General features: G+C 46.1%; 2 long non-coding RNA genes across 3 annotated transcripts; one reads left to right on the top strand and one right to left on the bottom strand.

The window, feature by feature from the left end:
* The first annotated feature begins 3,792 nt into the window (after nucleotides 1–3,792).
* Nucleotides 3,793–5,683, top strand: LOC134448281 (uncharacterized). Its single transcript, XR_010034712.1, has 3 exons — nucleotides 3,793–4,014; nucleotides 4,446–4,615; nucleotides 5,065–5,683. It is a non-coding gene; the product is annotated as an uncharacterized LOC134448281 (long non-coding RNA).
* Nucleotides 5,684–5,769: 86 nt separating this feature from the next.
* Nucleotides 5,770–8,388, bottom strand: LOC134448283 (uncharacterized). 2 transcript variants are annotated; one of them, XR_010034713.1, is made up of 5 exons: nucleotides 8,026–8,388; nucleotides 7,658–7,769; nucleotides 6,509–6,641; nucleotides 6,011–6,144; nucleotides 5,770–5,886 (listed from the first exon to the last, which is right to left on the bottom strand). It is a non-coding gene; the product is annotated as an uncharacterized LOC134448283 (long non-coding RNA). The 2 variants fall into 2 exon arrangements; XR_010034714.1 differs by having other exon boundaries at nucleotides 8,021–8,388.
* Between the last annotated feature and the right edge of the window lie 224 nt (nucleotides 8,389–8,612).

An 8,612-nucleotide genomic window follows, 5' to 3' on the forward strand; every position in this document is an offset into this window, starting at 1 on the left:
GCGTGTGTACACTCGTGTCTGTGTGCATGCATGCGTGTGTGTCTGCGCGTGTGTGTGTGCACACGTGTGTGTGCGCGTGTGCGTGCGTGCATGTGCTTGCGCATGTGTGTGTGTGTGTGTGTGTGTGTGTGTGTGTGTGTGTGTGTGTGCGCTCGCGTGTGTGTCCTTCTGCGCTGGAAGCAAGGGGGGTTGAGTGCCTTACTGAGGGGCATAAGTGCAGGTCATGACTGAGGTAGAGGAGGTGGCCAGGGATGGAGGGACACTTCCAACCCTCCCCAAGTCCCCCATGGAGGCAGAGGGCAGTGTGGGGAGCACTTTGCACAGCTCCATGTGTTAGCCCCATGGCTCCATCATACTCCGGACGTGGCGCACGCAGCTGCAGCGACTCCTTACTCTCCCAACTCGCAGTGTTTATTTGTGTTATAATGTGTCTTTCGAAATGTCTATCGTCGGAAACTATGTCGGAACGCACGTACAGTCGGCAACAGCTGTTGCAGATAAGAATGGACAACTTAAGCGATGTACTGGATATACCAACAGAGACACTGGAAGAACTAGGGATACTACGGCGGCATACATCGGACCCTACATGGAGACGGCGAAAGCGGTGCTCTAGAATTAGGAAGAGAGGCAAACGAGGTGGCGTCGAAACACGGCTTGCAGCCAACCCAACTCGTCCAGCAATACCATCAATTCTCTTGGCAAACGTAAGATCTATGGACAATAAGATGGATGACATACGGCTACTAAGATCAGCGAACAAAACTGTGAGGAACTGCTGTGTGACCGTGTTTACAGAATCATGGCTGAACGACGGCATACCCGACTCGGCTTTACAACTGGAGCAACTTATGTGCCACCGAGCGGACAGAGCCCTTGCAGAGAAAAAACGAGGGGGAGGAATATGTGTTTACACACATGATGCTTGGTGCAAAAATGCTACGGTGGTACAGAGACACTGCTCTCCACTAGTGGAGTTCATGATCATCAAATGCCGACCCTTCTATTTACCAAGAGAAATATCCGCCATTCTACTGGTCGCAGTTTACCTCGCTCCTAGCAACAACACCAGCGTCAGAAGCGAGGCACTGAACGAGCTGCATCGGGGAATCACTGAACAACAAGATGCACACCCAGATGCCTTCACAGTGGTCATGGGAGATTTCAACCACGGAAATCTCAAAACAGTACTTCCAAAATTTCACCAACATGTTAACTTCCCAACAAGAGGAAAAAACACCCTGGACTTTGTTTATAGCCCACAACAAGGAGCATACAAGGCAAAGCCCATCCCCCACATCGGCCTATCAGACCACCTAACGATTTTGCTACTGCCAGCCTACAGACAAAGGGTAAAACTCACCAAACCAGCTCTGAAGGAGGTGAGAAAATGGCCAGAGGGAGCCGTGTCACGACTACAAGACTGCTTTGAAACCACAGATTGGGACATTTTCAAAACGGCTGCCACCCACAGCAACCACATTGACATTGAGGAGTACACAGACACCGTGACCTCCTACATCACAAAATGCATTGATGATGTTACAGAAATAAAACACATCACCACCAGGGCCAACCAGAAGCCATGGTTCACAGGAGACGTTCACAGACTGCTGAGGGCCAGAGACAAAGCCTTCAGAGCAGGAGACGTAGCTGGCCTAAAAGCAGCAAGGGCAAACCTGTCCCAGGGCATCAGGAAAGCAAAAAAGGAATACTCGGACAAAATAACAACACACTTCAAAGACAGCAGAGATGCACAGAGCCTGTGGCAGGGCATACAGGCCATCACAGACTATAAGCCTGCACCACGAAGCTGTGACAACAACACCTCTCTGCTAAACGACCTGAACAGTTTCTTTGCCCGTTTTGAAGCACAAAATGACACTCATCCACAGAAAACTCCCCCTCCCCCCCATGATCAACCCCTTTACCTGTCCTCTGCCAGTGTGAAGAGGACACTGGCCACCATCAACCCACGCAAAGCAGCTGGCCCAGACAACATACCTGGCCGAGTGTTGAAGGATTGTGCAGAAGAGCTGAAGGATGTCTTCACAGACATCTTTAACATCTCTCTGGAGCAAGCAGTCATCCCATCACTTTTCAAAGCTGCTACCATCATACCCGTGCCGAAGAAATCATCACCATCATGCTTCAATGACTACCGTCCTGTAGCACTGACGCCCATAATCATGAAGTGCTTCGAACGGCTAGTCCTGTCACACATCAAAGCCACCCTACCCCCCACCCTGGACCCCTACCAGTTCGCATACCGAGCCAAGCGATCCACGGAGGATGCAATCTGCTCTGCCCTCCATCCAGCCCTCACCCACTTGGACAATAAAGACTCATATGTGAGAATGCTGTTCATTGACTTCAGTTCAGCATTCAATACCATAATACCACAACAACTCATCAGAAAACTGGACAAACTAGGTTTCAGCACCTCCCTCTGCAACTGGCTGCTGGACTTCCTGATGCAGAGACCACAAGCAGTACGGGTAGGGAATAACACCTCAAGCACCCTGACCCTGAGCACGGGGGCTCCGCAAGGTTGTGTTCTCAGCCCCCTGCTGTTCACGCTGCTGACACATGACTGCACAACGACCCACAGCACTAACCATCTAGTGAAGTTTGCGGATGATACAACACTGGTGGGCCTCATCACTAAGGGCGATGAGACCCACTACAGAGAAGACGTAGACCTGCTGGCCAGATGGTGCAAAGACAACAACCTCCTGTTGAATGTCAACAAGACCAAGGAGATTGTCGTCAACTTTCAGAGGGTCCAAAAACAACTGCCACCACTGACCATCGACGGTGATGCTGTGGAGAGAGTGAGCAGCACCAAGTTCCTTGGAGTGCACATCAGCGACGACCTCTCTTAGACCACCAACACTACATCACTGGCGAAGAAGGCCCATCAGCGTCTCTACTTCTTGCGCAAACTAAAGAAGGCAAGTGCTACACCCTCCATCATGACAACATTCTACAGAGGAATCATAGAGAGCGTTGTGTCCAGCTGCATCACAGTGTGGGGAGGAAGCTGCACGGAGAAAAACAGGAAGACACTCCAGCGTGTTGTGAACACAGCGAAGAAGATCATTGGAGTACCACTCCCCTCCCTGCAGGACATTTACACCGCACGCCTCACCCGGAAAGCACTGATGATCATCAAAGACACAAGCCACCCTGCACACAAACTGTTCAGCCTCCTGCCCTCTGGAAAGAGGTACAGGCGCCTCCGTTCCCGTACCACCAGGCTCGCAAGCAGCACGATGCATCAAGCAATCAAGATACTGAACACTCAACCCACTCTCCCTTCACTGTCAGCCTCTAGCCAGCCAGGCCACTGACAACGCTCCCCCCCTCATCCCCACCACCATATCTGCGACTGAACATTCCACCTGCACTATTACATCTGTGACTGAACTTTCAACCTGCACTAACTCAAAACATACACATGCACACATACATACACACACACACACACACACACACACACACACACACACATACACACAAGCACACCGCACTTTCTGCACTAAACCCAAACACACACACACTGACACACAACTCATACTCACACACACACACACACACACACACACACACACACACACACACACAGGTACACAAACACACACACAGACGCACACCGCACTTTCTACCTGCACTAAACACACACACACACACACACACACACACACGCACACAAAACACATACAAACACACACACACACACACATACTGCTGCTGGTGTATTTAAAGGTAGGGTTGGAGATCTTTGAAAAACGGTTCCTGTGAGCTATATTTTTGAAAATACACAGCCCGCCTCTCCCTTCAGCCCTCCCCTCAAAGCCACGCCTTCAAAACACATGAACGCGCATGCAGTCTGTCAAGTGTTCGGATTATCCCGGGAACCCACGAGAGCTCACGAGGCGGGGCTAGAACTAGAAGCCACGTCAAATCGATTAGCCAAGCTAACTTCCAGCCATGGCACTGTCTCCGGCTACGGTGAGAATGTTCAACATCACAATAAACGCACAGGCCGTCATGGTTGCCATTTCAAGAAATATTGATGACAGTAGATGTATACTAGATTAGTTATTGAACTTGACTTGATACATGTTACTTATCTCATTCTAACTTCCTAACACTGATGACAGATGCTACCTTCATCCCTAGACAGTAGCTACAGTACTGACATGGATTTATTTTGACAGATGTGTACAGCAATATACATTTTACTATTGTATTTATATATACCCGACACCACAATCCGTAGTGTTTTAGGCAAGGACGTCAGTTATGTACGAATCTTACGGGGATATTTCACTTGGGTTGCCACACGCGCAGAGACAGGAACAGAGGGAGTAAAGAAAAACAACCGAACTGATCAACGCTAATTAAATTGTTTTGGCTGACGATATTTTCATATGCTTTAGACCTTCCACGACCACGACGAGAGCTCCAGCTTTCCTGGCCCATCACAATCATAACGACCTAACAGCCCAGTAGGACCGATGGCCAGAGATGGAGGAGGAGGAAGATAGACGCAGCAGAGGTCGGGGATATTGATTAGGAAGACTCCAACAGAATTGACGCCCTGCTAACTGTAAGGATGTACATTCATCCCACAATAACATATGTCCTGCTGTATTCCTCCAGATGTGTAAGTATTGTATGGATGTTATCACAACAGATGTACTCTAGATCACAACACGAGTAGGCTGCACGAGTACACCTGTTGTGATAACACCCATTACAGTATTTCTACTCCTATGAGTACTAGTGTGATATGACATGGTTGTAGGTACACAACACCAGTGGTAGTTCAAGTACATCCATAAAAGCCCTTCTACTTCATACATCTGTGTGCCCCTGGCACAACACCAGTTTGTAAGAAATTGACTGCAAAACGTTGTATGCATACAATTGGCACATCTTTATTTATATACACAATAATGATTGCTTATGTCCATATCGGTCTTATTGTCAATAGTTTTTTAGTCCCCATCATCAAATAGAAAATGCATTACATAAAACGTATTTATTGCTTTGCAGGCCTTGATTCAATCATTGAATTTGAAGCAATCCCATCGGTTACTGCAGCGTGCCCTGATCCGTGACCCCAGTTTGATGTTCGACCTGGCACATGACATCTGGTCCTCAGCCACAGCCCAGTAGCACAACCAACCTGGCGCCTCTGCGCAATCTGTAAGGAGATGCCCATGAACATTGAAAGGAAATGCTGTGGTGTTCTCAGTTTTGATGGAAGACTTTGGGCTGATGTAGGACTAGGTGAGAGAAACGGACTCTTCAGGCATGCAGCCTACAGACAGTATGGGGCACTTGAACAGGGTTGACGTTGTAATACACAGTACAATACCCAGGATTAGCCAGGGTTACCCTGCTCCACTAGAGAAATATAAAAGGTTTATACAGAGTACGGTATAAAACACACAGACCGGCAGTGTGCAGAGTTTATTTTTCATTATCTGTAGGAGCATTAATCTGTACATTTATACATCTCACCTTTTTTGTTTGGAACCATGTTTGTCTTGTTACCTTTGTTTTTTTTTAATACATAGAAAATAAATGCAACCTGTCAAATAATCTTCTGATTGTAGTCTTGTGGAATATATAAATTATGTAACCATGCATTTTCAGTCAGAGAATGAATAAAAAAAGCCACACAGTCAAATTGTGTCCACCAATATTTACTGTCATTGAAATGCATGGACAATTTAAACAATGTATTACACATGATACTAGATACATTACTTTATACTATATTTACAGTTGTCATTACCACACAAAAACTCGGGGAAGGTGGGTAAGTGCAGCAACTGTGAAGGGCCTAGTCTGAGGTTGGAGGCGTCTGTGCTGTAAAAAGATAAACAGAATTAGAAATCACATATCTGACAGTAGCTCCAGTGACATTTTAAATGTAAGTAACCTGGGTTGTTGGGGCAGGGACACCAAAAATAACTCCTTTATCTGGGCTCACCTGGTTGTGAGTGTCTGCCGTCAGCCATCCCTCTTGGGGCAGAAAGTCTTCTGCACAGGACGGTGCCCTGAAGGTTGACGTTCACAGTATGCAGCCTTCATGTCCTGGAACTTTTATTGTGCAATTTTCCATATCTGAAACAAGCAATGTGTTATACTATATTAGGGCTTCATTACATCAAATTACACAGCAGGGTTTTACAGGGTGTTGGCTACAGTCCCAGGAGCAAAGTGGAGTTGTGTGCCTTGCTCAAGTGCACTTCAGCTGTGGATGGAGATGTAGGTAGGGAGAGGTAAGGATGGGATTTTAACCTGCTTCTCTCTGTGATCTTAGGACCACCTCTCACCATCAGGTGATGGCTGCTACCTCAAATTTCACTCATGGCCCAAGTTATGATCTGTAATCAGCATTGTTTTTACCTTACAAAAATAAATGTAAATGCATTCAGCACCATGGGGGGCCTTGAAGACCTTTGAGTATATTTGCAGAACTACATACTGAATTGAGCCATCCACCTTTCTCTTGGTTGGTGTGTTGAGATGGTGACTGCAGCCCAGGCTTCTTGGATCGGAGAAGAGCTGTAGCTTTTACTGGCATAAGTATGTGGTTGTGTAACCTGTCTGCGGTTGACCTGAGGGAAAAAAGAGCACAAATTGCATATTAGCACAGAGCCCATGCTAAGACCATAGACAGATAAATCATCTGGCACAATCTGCATGCAACCAACAGAACCTAGAAAGAGACAGATTAGCAGCAATACACAAAGGGGACAAGTACACAAAAAACATGCAAAGTGTTCTGATTAGGTGCATGGAGGTAGTCGGTGTTGATTCCAGCAACCTCAAAGACTGAAAAGTGTCCCAGTGTATTGAATTGAAACCTATAGCGTGTGTGCGCGCACACATAGGAATATGATAATTTAGTGTATCAATTACAACTACAGGATCTGTTCATATGCTTTTGTCAGATAGAACCATTGTTTCTCAAAGGCAGATCATTCCAAAAGGGATAGTAGTATCTGCAACTGGACGAAATTACACCCACAAACATGAAAAACATTTTAACAACTCAAAGGCAGCCTTGATGTGAGAGTGAACCTGATGAAGCAATAGCGAAACGCATTGTTCAGCAAATAAACTACCAGTGTGTGGTGATTCATCCTTCATTTACTTGGCAGCCTTGATATGTTGTGATACAGGAGCAAGGAACAGCTATGGAAAACACCACAACATTGGAATGGACAAAGCAGGACATTTCTATATAACCATGGTAAAAACAAATAATGTACCGGCATCTCCATGTGATCATTCAGTGTAGCCATCACAATAAAGATCTGCTGTGTAGCCGTCATGGTCATTAGGTGGTATTTATCAAATGCAAAACTACTGTCTTCTCAAAAACGACATCAGCGAGTTAACAACATTAGTTCTACACCCACAATCATGTTACATTTGAAAACCCAAAGGCAATCTATTTTGCAATGCTGGAGTGGCGAGGTTGTGCTTGCTACAGTATTACCATCGTCATACAACAGAGACGTACATACCCAAAGCAAAACATGCAAACGATATATTTTTGTAAACCACTAGAAAGACATGGGCTTTGCTGGTCAAAGTAATGTGTGTGTAAACATGGTAGGTTACTTACTTATTACGGGGTGAATCCATATTTAGTTACTGAACGCGGGTGGAGAAGGGGAATTGAGAACAGGTGCTTCCATCCTCCCAGCTGGTTTGTCGCTCGTTCGCACAACTAGATTCTAGTAGCAAAACACACAAGAGTAACCGTCTGAGTTACACAGAGCAATTCTGAAAACGTGTTTATGCGCACAGAATAAATGCCACAGGGGGGAAAAAACACCAAAAATAACGCGATTAAGGTAGCAGCTAGATATGTTGGAACTTGAGCTAATCCTCTGACCCCTCTCAATGGATAGGCCTACTTGCTTAATAAAAGACACCACTGTGTCCTAAACCAATTCACAAAATATTATACAGACAAATATATTACCTCACCTCTCGATTAGAAATGTGGTCACCAAAGCCTATGTTTGAAGCCGCTGCCGTAGCCGACATCTGTGTCCAAGAGTGTCAGGTCCCATTTCCAATTGTAAGCCCGTGTTGGAATCTGGTTTTGCGAGTCCAATGACTATAATCCAAGGGACTATGTTATCCTGACATGGTTAGTCCAGTGTAACAAAAGCCAAAGTTCTTCCTGTAGCTCTGCAAAAGCCAGCAAAGTTTCCAAGTAGCTCAGCCTGCTGCTAACTCTCGTTACCTTGCTAGCCGAGTGATGATGAGCCTCGTCGCGTGTGCATGAATGATGGGGGCGGGGTCGGTCAAGTTCACGAGTCGGTGAACGCGCAGGGAGGAGGGGTGAGTGCTGGTGGTTGATGGACATATCAGAAACCAATAGAAGTGATGATGAGTATTACTTCTATTGGTTGCCGTTTTCTTCTGACTACGCCCTCTACACTGGACCAAAATATTTCGTTTTTTTTCCAAACACTCTATTTTAATTGGTGCTATGGCGTCATGAGGGGTTTTTCAGATGATATGGTAAAACATGTTCCAGAAAAACATCTCCTACCCCACCTTTAATA

This window comes from Engraulis encrasicolus, chromosome 5, assembly GCF_034702125.1.
Source record: "Engraulis encrasicolus isolate BLACKSEA-1 chromosome 5, IST_EnEncr_1.0, whole genome shotgun sequence".
Classification (NCBI taxonomy): domain Eukaryota; kingdom Metazoa; phylum Chordata; class Actinopteri; order Clupeiformes; family Engraulidae; genus Engraulis; species Engraulis encrasicolus.